This window comes from Clytia hemisphaerica, unplaced genomic scaffold (genome assembly GCF_902728285.1).
Source record: "Clytia hemisphaerica strain Z4C2 unplaced genomic scaffold, Clytia hemisphaerica genome assembly, whole genome shotgun sequence".
In the NCBI taxonomy this organism is placed as follows: domain Eukaryota; kingdom Metazoa; phylum Cnidaria; class Hydrozoa; order Leptothecata; family Clytiidae; genus Clytia; species Clytia hemisphaerica.
Window position 1 is genome coordinate 11,906 of NW_027104008.1, and position 17,116 is coordinate 29,021.

The window sequence follows — 17,116 nt, forward strand, 5'->3', positions numbered from 1 at the left end:
AGGCTGGAAGGTCAGCCAATATAGTTAAATTATAGCGGGATAGTTTCAAAAGAGTTAAATAGCTGCGATGGAAGGAAGGACTAGATGCATAAAGAATCAAGCAAAATTGGAAAACTTAATAGAGCTAGAAAATCCTTTGCCTAAATGTTTCTTCAGGTTTACTCAAACTCCTAGTAGTAAGATTGAATAGAAAATTAACATTCCGTATCTAAAGCATTTAAATTCAACTTTAACATTTGAAGATAAAGTAAAATTTAGGGACAATCACAAAATTTTAGATATGTCCTGTTATAAACTTATACAAAGATTCTATCAAAAATTCAATTGACAGGTCACATAGACTGACCATTTACTTTTACAAATAGAAATAGTTTTTTTATCAAATAATAGTTTCATTATATTTATCCCAGCAGCATCTTTGCAATATCAAGCAAAACAAAACAATGCATACGAAATGGTTAATGGATACACTTATGATATCATTTTGATCACTTTCATTCACTGAGCGAAGAAACGTTATGAATTTTCAAAATCAGCAACAAATAACTCTATTATGAACAAAATTTAAATGGTCGTCAGTCGTTGGTTTTTCTTTGATGACAATTTGACAATGAACAGCATACCGATTGATTGAAACGAATACAATATGAAACTACTGTTGATCGTATATAATCTAGTAGAGAAAACAAAAAATAAAAATAAAAGCTGATGATCTAAGTTATTTGGCGAATGGAGACATTCAGCAAATGTGACAGTTTCTTATGTAAGAAATAGAAAAGCCTTCAGGTTTTTAATGTTTTGTAAGGTTTAATTAAATTACCTGAATGTACTTTGTAGCATCGACTTTGAGTTCGGAGTAACACAGTGACAATTGTTTACGAGTCATGACAGCCAAATGACAATTGATCGTTGATTGATATCTAAAATAACAGTAAAATATAAAATCAAAAGGCACCAAACACCCCGATGTATTTATTTGTATTTTCTTTTCAGAGAAAACGTGTGATAAATTACTTCTTTTCAGAAATTGATAACCACTTCAATAGATTTTATACCAATTGTCTTTAAAAATACCAACCATTGTTAAGAATATACCTATTTGTCAATTTTTTTAAGCAGAGAATCATAAATTGTGACTTTGAAGTATAGTACTCGAGTAGTACTCTCTCAAAGTTTATCAAGTCTTACTAACCTCTTGTTTTTGTGACTTTTGTAGCATCTAGAGTTGCTGCATTGGTGGTGTGAAATCAATGTTTTATTCCAAGTTGCCAATGAATCAAAAATTTGTTTCTTTTTCTTTTAGGTTGCCTCATTCTACCAACACTATTACGTAACAGGAATTAATACTACAACAAAACCATTAACAAATTACCAGCATCATATCATACAAATGTCCATATATTTTCTCCAGCCAAGCATATAATTTTAGTTACAGCAGAACGATTAACACGCAAATAATATTCCAGTCCAGTCCAACATAGTTTTAGTCCAGGGTTTTTATTTGTATTGTTCATTTTGTTAATTTTGTAACTCTAAATTTTGTATAAATTGATGAGTTGATTAAAAAATACTATAAAAATTGTAAAAAGAATTTTCAAAAAAAAAAGTTAATGCATATCATAATTCAAATTTTAACTAAAAAAATATATAAAGAATGTACAAAATTAATATTAGAATTTGATAAAAAAAAATTCTTAAAATCCACATTTTTAAAATACTGTACATAAAATTATAAAAAATTATGTGACAGAGGAAAATGTCTTTTGCAACTAGTATCGGGTCCACTCAAAAGAGACAAGTGACGTTTTAAAGAAATTCATAACCACCCAAAAGATTCAAATTTACAAGAAAGTTTCTTTCCACTAAAAATCTTTTTAAGACAAATTCCTTATTGTCAGTTTTGATTTTTTTCTTCTAAGATAGATACGTAAGGGATTCAAAATTCACCAGAATAAGCTGTGATTTATTTATTTATAAATGTACTGAATCGACTTTATAATGAATATTAGAAACTTTGCTCTTGAAGAATTTTGTATCCCTTATGTATCCCACCCTCCAAACTGTACACCCCCACCCCCATATCAAGCATTCAAGCAGTCCAAGCAGTTAAAACAATTTAAGAATCACTCACAATAGTGAAACAAACTCCATCATGGTCGGAAAAATAAATATCCTTTATAAAGCAATTCACTTCTCTCTGGCTAACAAAACTTGTTTTTATATAAACATGGTCCAGAAGGCCACCAGCAAGATGAGTTGGTTCATTCACTATCATTTTGAATGAAGAAAGTATTTCGTTTAGGTCTTGATTTGTTGGATCTAGTGCATCAATATTGAAATCTCCCACAATAATGTCTACATCATCATAACTTGTCAGTTGCAATAGTTCTTCACGAAAAGTGTTTCTTGAAGAATTAGGTGGTCTGTACAAGATTAAAAGGCTAATAGGTTGACTACTAAACGTCTCTTTTTTGAATTTTATCAATGTGTAACCTGCTGCTTTATTACACTCTAAAATTTGAATTGAAGAATTTGTGCAACATGCAGTGTTTTGAAAGCGATTAATTGAATTGTTGTTATACTCAATATTAAAACCATTTAATGTTTGATCAATTCCACTAGTATCACTTGTAGGTGATAGCTGAGTTTCAGTAAGGCATAACAAGTCACTGTTCATTAAATTTTCAGATTTTTTTAGGTCAACAGCATGTTTATTCATCGAGCGAATATTAAGAAGGGAGATATTTAAATGCTTGGGAGAGGTAGAAACAGTTTGAACCTTTTGCAAACAACAATTTCTTCTCAAACGTTCATATTCAAGCCCTGCTTCAGTGTTGACTCTGATAGCATTTCTACTATATTCACCAATTAAGAATAGTCCGTTTATGTCAGTTACCCTTGACAAATTAACATACATTTGACCTTCATTGAAATATCTTTGACCAAATAATTCAAAGCTTACGACTGCTGATTGAAGTGTTAGCCCTTGGACTTTGTGACTAGTACATGCATACGATAGTATCAGTGGAAATTGAGTTCTTCTAACCATAGGTGACTTTTGCTTATTTTTTCTAGTCGCAAAGGTAGATTCTGCTCTTTCGATCAAAGTCCAATTGTTTTCTCTACATACATTATCCAAATTGGATCCTTTTTTACCTGCAGTGACATCATCAAGTTTTACATAGAAACCAGATATTTTATTATTGCAATCAAATTTGAATCTCATAACTGTTCCAACTTGTCCATTGACTAATCTATCAGCAATGTCATATTTTTTGATATCAAAACACGAGCACCTACTTTCATTTCAATAATACGAGCTAGACCACCTGTATCTCTTGCTTTAGCATTTTCAATAAAATTCAAATCACTTCTTGTCAGATTTTTTGGTACCTCATCTTGTGCAAGAATCAGATGCTTTTCAGTCGGTAAATTTTCAAGCATTTGCAAATTGTATAAATCTACTGGCTTATTTTCTGCATAAATATGAGTTATATTAGCAGGGTAGTCTGGATTGTCTTTTGTAATGAATCTAGATTTTAAAAGTTCTTCTTTTTCTTCATCAAGTTCACCTAAACGTACTTGATTTAATAGATCTACAAAATCTATATCATCTCTCTGTCTCATGACCTCAGTCAATTCTGCCATTTGGAAACTTCTCCATAATTCAAATCCGACAATACTTTGCATAGATGAACAATCAGCTTTGTAAATTGGATCTCTATAAATTGGTGGGAGTTGATACAAATCACCACAAAGTAAGACCGATTTTCCACCAAAAGGTTTATCAGAACTGAATATTTCACGTAACCTTGAATCAATATTTCGAAATAAGCGACTAGGTACCATGGAAATTTCATCAATCATTATAATCTCAACGCAAGCAAGTTTTTTTTGCAAATTTTGTTTTGACATAGCATTCAAGGGAAATAACTTTTTTGTAGGAATAATCAAACCAGTGTGAATTGTGGTTCCATTGACATTGATCGCTGCTACACCTGTTGGGGCAAGCACAAGAATCCTTTGTTTAGTAGGTTCTCCTCCTCTGTACATCAAAAGTTTAGACAATGAGTGATAAATTGTTGTAAGTAAATGGCTTTTTCCCACGCCTCCGCCACCGGTTAAGAAAATATGGAATGGCTCTACAATTTTAGGATCTTTAGAAGACAGGTTTTTTACAAAATTTCTTCCCCATTTGTGTATTACATCAAAAATTTCTCTCTGTTGAGGATTAAGAGATCTTATACGAGTATTTATTTCATTATCAGGAAGCAAAATAGATTCCATTGGTATTGCTGCCCTAAATGGTACTGTGTCTACATTAGCTTCATCATCTGATTCATCATTATTATTTGCAGTATTACTTTCAAGCTCAGCATTTGTTTCATCATTTTCCTGCTGTTCAAAGTCATTCATATTGAGCGTGATGTCAGTTCTAAACCTTACTAATGCATCATCTACTAAACCAGAATATGGTTGGATCAAAGATCTGTTCCTTTCAATCATTTCTACAACACCTGGTTCAAATAGTTTCTGTGTGTAAGAATTGTGTTCCTGAGAAAGTAACTCATTTTCATTACGAAAAGGATAATATAACATTAACAGATGATGAGCATAATCTTCGGGGTGCTTGTTTCTATTTGGCTCGTGAAGACGGAGTACTAATGGAACTTTACGACATTTTAGTTTATCTCGACTGGACAAGAGTGGAACAATATTTGGGTACCCATTTGTTGGATGATTTGATTCAACTAGATCATCTACAAGTTCATTGGGCTGGCAATCATTTTCTTTATTCTCTACATACATGATACTATAAAACCTCAAAAATTCAGCATAACACATGTTTGAAACAGACACATAAATTCCATTAGCATAGTTGTTGGTTGGTCTATCACAATATCGGTCTAGCATATTCTTTTTGAATATTGAGGTACTATCTTCAGGAAGCTCACTTATTTCATTTTCACTAAGGCACATTCTAAATCTTTTCTCTGGTACATTGGTGTTTGCAAAGGTTACACCTGGAAATACTTTTCTCAGCCATAATTCAGGCATGCTAAGATATACAGCTTCTTGCACCGATACTTCCCGTTTTGAAACATAAGCATGGGCAATAGATTTCATTTGCTGATATTTGTCTAAATCGTTTTCGAATGCTTCTTGAACAGCTTGGTTCATAGCATGAGACACTTCATCTTCAGTTTTGGACAGATATGCACACATGTAAGTAACAGCCTTGTAATAATTAAATACCGGCTGAATATCCAGATTTGCTTGCCAAGCTTTCAGACCCTCAGTAAAATAATTGTTTACAAAACAGGCATTTGAATCACGCTTCAAATATAGGTGAAAATCATCATCTTCAGATACTGACAGAGCATATTCATAATCATTCTTGGGAATATCTAATTCATTAAGTATTTCATCTATGGTTGGAACAGGATTGAAATTTTCAGCATCTGGGTTAAAAAAATTTCTTTTACTTGGATTAAGATTTTCATTTATATATGTCCTTACTTTACTTAATACTTCTTTTCTCAGTGACAATATTGTTCGTTTTTGCTCTTGTGGCAATTCTTGTGGCAAAGGCTCTGAAACAATAGTTCTCTCAGAAAAAAATTTGCCGAAATGAAATCTACAAGGCGTATTTTTATATTTACGACAAGTTTTCGAATGACGATGTAATTGATAGGTTTTTACAAGGTTAAACAATTCTGGATCTTCTTGTTGTGATGGTAAACAAACTTTAATTATTTTATCAACAAATTCTACGTATTCAGATTTTGTTTCCGGAGTTAATGTTGGCGCATTCAAAATCCAAAGAAAAGAATGAATATGAGGGCTACCACGTACTTGGAATTCAACCCGAATAGCATAATAAGTTGTTTTGCCAAGTGGACCATCTAAAACAATTTCTTTAAAAAATACTTCAACTCTATATTGAAAATGCCTTGCTACTAGAACAGGATTGCTATTTAACAAATCACACCTTTCATGATAAGAAAGATTCTCAATAAATTCGTTAGTAACATTTTGACCCTTTAGTTTGTAAATTATGGAGATCAATTCATTCCATCTTAGATCCGCACAGCTTAAAGTCAAAAAGAAAGTTGGTGGCCCTAATTGTTTAACCATTGCCAAAACTTCTTGCTGAAATTTTTTCCAATATGCTGGAGTTCCTTTAACTGTACTCATAAAAGCAAAGGCTTTGTCATTCGCAATAAATTGTTTCACTGTTTCTTTGAAATTTTGACTTAACATTCCCACATTTAAATTAGAGGCTGCAACTTTTCTCATGGCAACATTTATTTGACTGGTCAAAGAGACTTGTTGAATCACAGAGTTAGCAAAAAATATGTAGTCTGGATCAGAGGCAAATTTTTGAGTATAGTTCAATAATCGTTGGTTAAAGTACTTTGAGGGACTCAATTTAACATTGCGTTGAGCGTTGAATCCAAATTTACCTTTGGGAAACAAATGAGGATGGGCAAGCATTTCACAATGTTCATCATTCAAAATAGAAATTGGTTTTTTCCCTTGACCAGGTGCTAGTGTTAAAATTTCATTATCTATTTCTGTTTCAGTGGGAGTATGGGACATAAGAGTTGTTTCATTTGCACTTGAGCGAAACACATCAAGTGGGTTTGCGGTTGTCTCAAGTTCTAAAACTGAAGTGTCATTTTGTGTTCTGCTACCCTCATCAGAAATTTCTTCGTTATCATTGCTGGCTGTATTAATGTTAGTAACATCTGTATTATTTCCCACCATAGTTTCATCATCAGAAATGTTACTGACATCAATCACTATGTCTTGATAAAGAGGATTGTTATCTTTTAAATAATTTAATATTTGCTGAACAAAATCAGGCCTAATTGCCTCAAAAATTACATGTCCCTTATATTCTAATTTTCTTTTAAGTTTAACTATGACAAGACCATTATCACTAGTTTTTCTTGGCAGGGTATTAGCAATATCTTCTATGTCAATTGGAACATTACAAATTGACCCTTTTAACTTGGGAAACTGACCTTTTGGCATTATTGCAATTTTCTTAAATAAAATTCTACGAGAAATTAAAACCTTTTCAAGTCTGCGAAGAGTACTGAATTCAGTTGGTAGTTCATCAAGGCTTAGTTTATTTTTAACTGACTGACATGGTAAATTATCTTTTTTGAGCTTATTGTGGCACGTTTTGCAAATATACAGTTTCCCATCGAAAGAAATTACTTCTAAACAATAATCGTCTTCTGGCATGTTGTATTTTTCAGGAGAAAATTTAGCAACTGAACGTCGATATAGACATCTGTGGCAAGAAACGCATATGTAAAAAGGACCTTCATATATAATTTTTTTAAATCTTTTCACTGGGTCATCAGACTGCTTAGCAGATTTTTTTTTTTGAGCATTAATTTTTTGCTTCTCTTTTAGAGTGTCCTTATTGGTCAGCCTAAGCTGAGCATTCAAATAGGTAAAATTTTCTTCCAGTTCCTCCATCATCATAAGACGGCAAAAAAAAAATCCGATTTCCCGATCGATCTCACTTTGATTTCTAAACTTTCTTCCGATCGGGTTAACTTTTTGGGTACTTTTAGCGTGCGTTGTTTTTACAGACCATAATGTAGTTTCAAGATGGCGGCTCAAGCGATAGTAAATTGTGATAAGTCAGTGTTGTACCAAAGTATTTCCAGTGTAAATCTGTTGCAAGCTTCAATTTCTGTCATTTATTTTTTTAACTCGGCAAATCAAACACATGATTTTCATCAAGGGGATTCTTTTTCTACATCCTTTGAAGGTTTGCTCAAGTTTTTGTTTATGTTGAATTTTCTGATACTTTTTACTGCTGCTTTTTAATAGTTTTTGCAATAAAAACATATTTTTCTTGTTTGCCTCTAGGGGGATTGATGGTGTTATAATGTTATTGGAATTTGATAAAGTTTACAAAAGTACAGCTATTGTATAAATTTGATATAAAGACTGCATGCAATCGTGCTTTTTTGGACTTGGACGTGTTTGTAGCGTAGTAAAGGCGAATCGCAAAAAACTGTTTGGTTCCCGTCATTTTTACTTTAAAAAGTGGGAGTCGTTCGGCCGGTCAGTCGAAAATATTTTTCTGTTAAGAAGCAGCTATACATCTTGTTGAAAGGGAATTCGTGTGGACTGATCCAAATTTTAAAATTGAGAAACCGTGGATAAACTGGTGTTTTCGGTTTACTCTCCATTAGCATGCGGCTCTCTACTTCGATTTGAAAACTTTTAAACACAGAGCGTGCAGAGATCGACAGTGGAAATCCAGCAAAGCAGCGGAAAAGCTTTCCGACTCTCCAGCTCTACCTGCTGACCGTAAATCAGATGACGGGAACCAAATGATGACATCACATCTCCTATTATTGGACTTGCAAAATTATGACAAATGATCTTTGGAGTTTCATCATTTATATTAATATGAATATATACAGTTCTTGTTGAAATTGATCAAACTATTTTTCACGCAGTTCCGGACGCAGATTGTGTTTTTCTAACCTTTTCTAACCTTGGCGCACATTTTGACTGAATGATGGAATGGAATGAATGGCGATAACAGTTTATAGATATCTCTTATCAGACTTGCAGAAAGCGGGCTGCCGTCAAGTTACACAACATGCACACTCTCGTCACAACTTGCACAGCCATAACAAACAGATCAATCTGGTCTTCATTTAACATTGTTTTAAAGTTTAAAAAACACTGCCAGTGCTTGGCACAGGACTCCCAGTTGAAATTAATTGCTACACCGCTGCCCTGTTGAATTTATTTATTATGGTTGTGTGTTTATTCCGCCAAGGCGGTAAATCAATCGCCCAAATTCATAGACCAATCAAAAGCGAGTTTAAAGCAAAACGGGAGAAAAAGGAGCTTCCCCGCATAGTTATGAATTTTAAGTTTTGCTTTCGATTATCATTTGCGAAAAGTCTTCAAGATGGTTGTGTGCATGTTGTGTAACTTGACGGTACTAAACTACAAAATTTATTTACCCAGACTGGAGGGGCCATTCATATAGTACGTAGACAGTGAAGGGGGGAGAGGGGGTTTAGCAAAAGCGTACATCTATTGTTTAAACAAAGTCATTTCTATTGTTCTCTGCGTACAAGGGGGAGGGCCCGGGGGGTACTAGGGCGAAATGGGTTACGGGGATGCTCCGCTGGTCAGGGTACCTTTTTTAACCTCCACGAGTCCCAGGTAGGGTCGTAAGAACACCAAAATAGAAAAATCAGTCCCTCGTAGGGTGCCTATTTTTGGAAAATTTGGGGAAAAAGTAGAAAATTTGAGAAAATTTTGGAATTTCAGTCCCATTCAGGGTCACTTTTTTCGCAAATTTCGAGTCCCACGTAGGGTCCATTTTTCGAACCTCAGCGGAGCACCCCCGTCGGTCGACAAGGGTAGTACCCCCCCCCCGGGGGGAGGGGGTGTCAAATATTTGGAAAATCTTTGCGTACGTACTATATGGACAATCACAATGCTAAAGAGAAGTATACTTTGAGCTTCTCGTGGGGGGGGGGGTTGGAGGAGCTCTCAGGCTTGTTTTACATAATTTTGAATCAAGTTATCAAATGTTTCACATTTTGTACATTATTCAACATATTTAGTCTACTCTGTTTCAGTGCATCTCTTACATCTGTTAACCCACTTATTAAAGCTATCTAGCTAAGCTCTATTGGCTGACCTTCCAGCCTCGGCTGGTTTATTTCTTTTGTAGTAAACTCTTTTATTTTCCCTTATCTTCTCTTTGTTTTGTTCATTATAAGCTTTTTTGTTTGCACTTATCTTTTCTTTGTTTTGTTCATGATAGGCTTTATTGTTTTCATTTATCTTTTCTTTGTTTTGTTCATTATGAGCTTTTTTGTTTTCACTTATCTTTTCTTTGTTTTGTTCATGATAGGCTTTTTTGTTTTCACTTATCTTTTCTTTGTTTTGTTCATGATAGGCTCTATTGTTTTCATTTATCTTTTCTTTGTTTTGTTCATGATAGGCTTTCTGGTTTTCATTTATTTTTTCTTTGTTTTGTTCATGATAGGCTTTATTGTTTTCATTTATTTTTTCTTTGTTTTGTTCATAATAGGCTTGATTGCTTTGCTGACGTGTTTTTTGTCGCTTTCTGGTATTTCCATCAGCACAATTATTTTTACGTTTTTTAGGTGCCGCACTGGAATTTTTCTTTACAAATCGAGAATAACTTAGTTGAAGAATCCTTTTGAGCTCTTCACTTGGTTCATTAATTTGAATAAATTGGATTTGAAAATGTTGAAATTCTTTTTCCCGAAACTCTAAATAAAAAAACTTAACATATTTTTCAAGTTCAAAAATATTATCAAACTTTAAAAGGCACGAAGCTCCATCTCCATTTTCAACTAGTAATCCACGGCTGTCCCGGCTGTGTGAATCAAAGACAAAGAAACATTGGGACCTTTTCATAATAGCTATAGTAAAACCACCAATAATCATTAAGGTATTAAATTCAGGACTTTGAGTAGTACTCAGTGGAATTTGAAGCGTGGGGTAGTCATCAATTAGTTTAGCTTCGCCAGTCTCTAAATTTAAAAAGTCAAGTTCGGTGATAATACCGTTAGTTTCGATAAATCGTGGCATTTCATCGACAGATAAATAATCATTTGTATTCAACAACTTATACAACCTATCACCTTCAATTAAAATTCTATCTAGGTCTGTAGTTTTCCAAATAGAAACACGTCGAAAATGAGACCAGAATATCGCATACAAAGAATTCGCACTACATTGTGTTCCTGCGGTTTGCCCAAATAAATCTATGTTAGCCTGGTTAAAGGAACCTAAAACAGCTTTAGATACTTGATAATTGGTCATGTCTGACCCTTGATCACTTTTGTTTTCTTTAGTTGTTCTTGGACCTGGGTTTAGTTCAATATCACCTGATAATAGAAGGGTATAATTAACTTTGAGAAAAATAAGGTTTGGATCTCCTGAATTAAACGCTGCATTTGGATATTGAAAAAAAATACCATTTTTTGAAAGATGGACAAAATCTAGGTGTGTCTGAAAAAAGGTTGTCTCATACGACTTTGGAATTGCAAAGAAAAGAAGTGCAAAAAGGGCTAAAAATCTGATTGGTTTCAATAGTCTAGTAAAAGCATTGTCTGAAAGGTTAGAACCAATTTTAATAGATTTAGAAATACCTTTCACATTTTTCTGAGCTGTTAGAGCAAAACTTCCTATACACACACGATATGCCTCTATAGATATCATATTGCAGTTCTGTAAGCTTTAGCAAAAGTAACGTGGAACGTTTTCAAAAAGTATATGAATATTTGTATAGGTACGGATTTTCCTTCGCACAAGTTTCTAGGTGCGGATTTCCCTTCGCACAAGTTTCTAGGTGCGGATTTCCCTTCGCACAAGTTTCTAGGTGCGGATTTCCCTTCGCACAAGTTTCTAGTTGCGGATTTCCCTTCGCACAATTCAATATTATAATAGTCAATTTAATTTGATTCAATAATAGTTTGTATATATACAGTAAGTTCAGTAGATATAATAGGTTCAAGGTTAAGCAGGTTAAGCAAGTTTAGTAGGTTTAGTAAGCTTTGTAAGAGGATGCAAGGAGCTCGCATGCAACCTCTGGGTTTTGTAGCTGCTTGTCTGATATTGAACACAGACAAGCTTATGCTATCTTTTCTTTGTAGCTTATGCAACTGAGGTAAAATTACAATTGCTGCTATCTTTTTTTAAACACTAATAAAAAGCCAGTACACTGTTAAAAAAGGCAGGAAAGAAATCTCACCTTGATGATTGAAAAAGTGTACAAATTCTCATTCCAGCAAAGCCAGCCTAATCTTGCTTTTAATTTTCACAACTGTAGTGGCAACTTATTGGGAAGCTAATACATTTAGCAGAAAAATAATGCTATCATGAATACAGAGATAGCGCATTATTCGGGAGATAAAAAAAGCTGATGCAATAATCCCAATGGCTGATGCAATCGCGCGCGTTTTTTATCCCGGTGTTTACTCGAAAAGAAATCCGTGCAAATATCGGGAAATCGGATTTTTTTTTGCCGTCTTATGATGATGGAGGAACTGGAAGAAAATTTTGCCTATTTGAATGCTCAGCTTAGGCTGACCAAAAATATACGTGACAAAAGTAAGTTTAACTCTGTTAACTACTGGTCTGTACTTAATTTTGGATGCACGACAATAAGTATGTTGTTAAGATGTAGATTAGCAACTAATAATCATTAATTTAAATGATTGTTGTAATATGTTTCTTTTCAATTATTTTTCTTTGTTTGTACTTTTCAGTCTCGTATCAAAACATGTAATTATTCTTAATTCAATTTTAGATACATTCGAGATAGACGAAGAACTGTCATTTCCGTGCGTCACGGCACCGCACGTGTTCAGAGTGACGTGTAAGTATTATTAAGACGGCCGACGATGTCAATTTACGACAGTTGCGATAATAAGTATGCTTTTAATCTTTTAAGGTGTGAAGTAGCAACTAATTATCACTAATTTCAAGGTTTAACTTTCCATTTGCCTATGACCTAGATTAGGGGTAGAAACCAATTAAGTAGTCAGACAGCTGAGAAGTGAGTGTGAGTCGGTAGATATAAGTTTGGCATGACATTATGGCTAATCCTCGAATAATAAGTTTTGGGGAAAATTTGTCCCGATAAATACAATATTAGTATAAATAAGTGAGGATCGCCTACAACCATAACTACAGGGAGGGAGGGAGGTAAAAAATATTTCATCCTGTCAGCTTTCAGTTAGAGCGTCGTCTTGAACAGGGAGTTGCGATAGCCATTATGAACATGACGTCACGTGGTTATTAGCAAAGTAGACTCAGTTGGCAGAGGGCGGCCACCCAGCCAATCCAATACTGTGGCGCTTATCAAATAAAAGTTAAACCACGATTTAAACTGTGTTAAATCCAAATTTAACTTTCCATTTGCCTATGACCTAGATTAGGGGTAGAAACCAATTAAGTAGTCAGACAGCTGAGAAGTAAGTGTGAGTCGGTAGATATAAGTTTGGCATGACATTATGGCTAATCCTCGAATAATAAGTTTTGGGGAAAATTTGTCCCAACCGAAGGTGCCCCCAAAACGTATGGTTGCAGACATATTTACATAATAACATTAAACTCCTAAAAGATAAATAAGAAGACAATGACAAATAATTTTTTTTTTTATAATATAGACGTGAATCAAGAAGACATTCTTTCATCATAATTCATGACTGTTTAACTAGGCCCGTGTCCCTCTTCAGGGAAAACGATTGATGTAAACTTGCCTTTTGCCATTAAACTAATACCCTTTAACATGGAGGAGGCTTGGATACCTGCAAGGGGAAACACCCATCATGGAGGTCCCAGACACTGTGAGAAAGATGTCACGTATAGCGCCCTAACCCTAGTGTCCCCGCCCAACCACGGACCCGGCCACGGAGGAGGTCAAGGACACACCCCGCAATGACGGGAAGCCAGCCCAGCCTAACCCCAGACCCGGCCACGGAGGAGGTCAAGGACACACCCCGCAATGACGGGAAGCCAGCCCAGCCCTCCCACAGACCCTGTGGTGGAGGAGGTCTCTGAGGACACGCCCCGCGCCCACGGGGAGCCAGCCCAGCCTACCCACAGACCCGGCCACGGAGGAGGTCAAGGACACACCCCGCAATGACGGGCCAGCCCAGCCTACCCACAGTCCCGGCCACGGAGGAGGTCAAGGACACACCCCGCAATGACGGGCCCTTTATTGAAAGGGAAAACGGAATAATTTGGATCCCCAAAGCTGCATAATGCTATCAATTCTAGCCATTGGTAACTTCGTAAAACGTGTTATTAGTAGTGCCTCCTTTACAGAAACTCCAAGCAGGATCTTTTTACTAGCCAATTATGGTGTCAAAAGTGATTTCCTGATAACTTCAAAAGTCTTGCCTTCTTCCCAAGATTTGATCAGCTATCTGTAAAACTGATGCTCTACTTGTGATAAGGACTCGATAAAAACATACGCACCCTAGTAACAATATAGTAACAAAAAGAACATAACAGTATAATAGAAAATAAAATATTATTTTATAAACTATTTAGATATCATACCTAAATATATCGAAAACGATATGAAATACTTAATATGCATTTTTACTTGCATCTGGTCTGCAACATGAGCCGTCCATAACTTTACAGCCTTGTTAACAGGCTATGTAAACCATCTAATCAATGCCGATTGTTTATTATGTACTGATCACAATCCTTCTTTATGCCTCTTTATCTAAAACCGGATCATTCTCAACTCGCCGCTCACTGTAACTGGGATACATAGCCTTCTCCAAATCAACCTTTGTCAGTTGACTGACAGAGAACTTCCGTATATAGTTGTGTAATACAATATCTAAATTAATATAAATGCCGTAGAAGCCGATTCTAATTTGACGTGCACTGTCTGTGTACAACCTTGCCTAGGTTGACACCAGCCTTCAAGCCAAGAAGATCACTGTACTGTAAAAAATTTTCAATTAACCGGGTCGCAGATTTTTGGTAACGTGAAATAAAATTAAATATTCAGGTTTTGTGTTGATTATTACATCCAGTTGAGGATAAGTTTATGCTTATAAAAAGTTGAAAAATTTGTTTGTAAACTATCTGAAGTAAAAAAAAGTAAAAGAATTTTGTTCTCTTCTTTATCGTGTTTTATAAGCGTAAGCGCTGTCCAAGACAAAGAATTCAGATTTCACTGCAAATATCAAATCTTATAAAGAGAGCAGCTGTGCCTTAGAAGAGTAACCTAGATTAAGTGAATGGGCCTTTTGTTTAAGCTAAGAAATTTTAAAAGCAAGAAGAAAGAGAGAATTTTGAAATAATTGATGTTACGTTTCGTAGAGAAAAATTTGTGTTTTTATGGTGTTTTTACTTTTTGGCCAAAATGATAATAAAAAATTTTCCTGTTTTTGCAAGCCCCTTGCGCAACACCGAAAACCTAATTCCAAAAGAAAAATTGTTAAAACAAATTCAATCCAATACGCAAACAATCAAAATCTTGTAGAGTTCATGACAATCATATTGCAAGTTTTTTGTCCTTCTTCTTCCACCTCGCTCCAAGCAACCGAGCCTTATGATAGCCAAAGACAATGCAAGAAGCTATTACAGCCTCAATGACCCCAAACGACCAGCGACAATCACCTTGGCCAACATCCCCAAAAAACCAGCCACGATCACCCAAGCCAGATATTAGTTGCAGATTTTGCTATGCTCTTGATAAAATCTTAATGGTTCGTTTCATAAAGTTTTTCAAAGAATCTGGTCGTTCGTATGCACCAACCTTGTACGCTTCATTGCACAAACTACTTTTGTATCTATGAATGTCCATCCTCAAAATCTCTTTGCGTTCGGTAAAAGTGATGGTTATGAATTAACGGGCCCCCCCCCCCAGCGGTTTGCGTGAATTCGTGAATGGGCTTTTTTGGTTGCGTGAATGCGTGAAAATCGAAAAAAAATTGCGTGAATGCGTGAATTGAAAAAACTTGCGTGAACGTGAAAATCCATATTTCTATTGCGTGAATGCGTGAATCTGCCCTGTTTTTTGCGTGAACGCGTGAATTTTTCCTTTTCACAGTTTGTAGAAAACCCCAAGGTGCGCACCTATCCCAAATTCAAGGGATGGCAGGTGAAGGTGCACAAAAAAATCAGCAACTTTCAAATTCTCTATTTTATAAAACGATTCATGATTTAGATGCGCTTTCTAGCAATCTAGACACCTTAAATGTCCAGATGTATACACCGTTTAGGAGTGTCGACTGCGCACGCGTCAATCCAATTTTCCATTGTTTTGATTTTAGCGACAACGGAAAATTCACTCTCCTCCGTAAAAAAACGGTAGGTAAAGAACTCCTTTTAATCATAACTTCTTTTCCTCTTGATGAATTTTTGTGAAATTTTCAGGAGAGACTTATAAAATTATCATTGATATCATGTTCAAATATCTAAATCATTCTCTTTAAAGGAGAGAAAAAAATTCACAATGTTTACATTCCTCTAACCTTTCACAGTACTAAAGTGCGCATTTTTACCTACCATTTTTACCGGCCTCTGCAATGGAGTACCGTGAAGATAGCGAGACTCCTAAACGGCCCTCGAATCTTAAGTAACTCTAATTTGCCCCCTTGAAAGTGTTTGTTTAAGATAAAACCATGGTTATGCATGACGAGTGATCCAGGGCCAGGGCCAGGGCCAGCCAGGGCCAGAGCAACTGGGGGCAGGAGGCGGCCATGACTTCACCACGTTTTTGCAAATAAAAAGAAACTTATTTTAAAGAAATTTTTACCCATGATGTAGACTTTCGATAACCTAATTTCTAAGCAAAATTAGTCTGAAATGGAGTCGTATTTAAGCACATCAGAGGGTTAAAATAGAAATTTTCTCCTGTCGGCGCAAAACATGGCTGCGCCTCCTTAGTCACTATGTTTTTGGCCCCTCCACTTTAGGAAATTAATTCGCGAGCCCTATGATTAAAACCTTTCTTTTCAAATTTTTTTGATCGCTTCGCTTGCAACAAATGTTCATTCTTTTACCTCATTTTACAAGCTATCAAGTGATCGTACCTTGCCTCTAACGAATTTAGACTACGGTACATTCTTTTTCAATGGTGTTAAAGAGAGCATTTTTAGCCAAACGCGAGTGACAGAAATGCAAAAATTTCCTCTCTGCGTAAACCATGGTTGCGCCTCCTTACCCCTGAGCTAAGCATCATGGTGTCATACTCGAGTTTGTTTGACCTATTTTTGATAATGTTTAAAGCTATTTTTTGTACAAAAATTCGCCTGCGGCGCATATCTTTTCACTTACTATCGCGATCCGTTAACTGCAGAAGCTTCATCTTTTCTAAACGATCGTGACAAGTTAGAAGAATCAAATATTCCAGGGGATGTCAATCGAATGTTCGATTGCCAATCGAACCAATCGATTTAATCGAATTTACTCGAATCCAATCGAATGATTGATTTTCGATTAGCCGAATTGATCGAACGCCAATCGAATTCTAATCGAAACCGAAAAACATGTGAAATTCGATTGGTTTCGATTGAGTTCGACGAGCTTCGATTAACGTTCG

General features: G+C 35.4%; 2 long non-coding RNA genes across 2 annotated transcripts; both read right to left on the bottom strand.

The window, feature by feature from the left end:
• Nucleotides 1-530: 530 nt before the first annotated feature.
• Nucleotides 531-1,228, bottom strand: LOC136811359 (uncharacterized). The gene is made up of 3 exons (XR_010847232.1): nucleotides 1,193-1,228; nucleotides 821-920; nucleotides 531-673 (listed from the first exon to the last, which is right to left on the bottom strand). It is a non-coding gene; the product is annotated as an uncharacterized lncRNA (long non-coding RNA).
• Nucleotides 1,229-1,351: 123 nt separating this feature from the next.
• LOC136811355 (uncharacterized) lies at nucleotides 1,352-12,048 on the bottom strand. Its single transcript, XR_010847231.1, has 2 exons — nucleotides 11,792-12,048; nucleotides 1,352-1,532 (listed from the first exon to the last, which is right to left on the bottom strand). It is a non-coding gene; the product is annotated as an uncharacterized lncRNA (long non-coding RNA).
• Nucleotides 12,049-17,116: the final 5,068 nt, after the last annotated feature.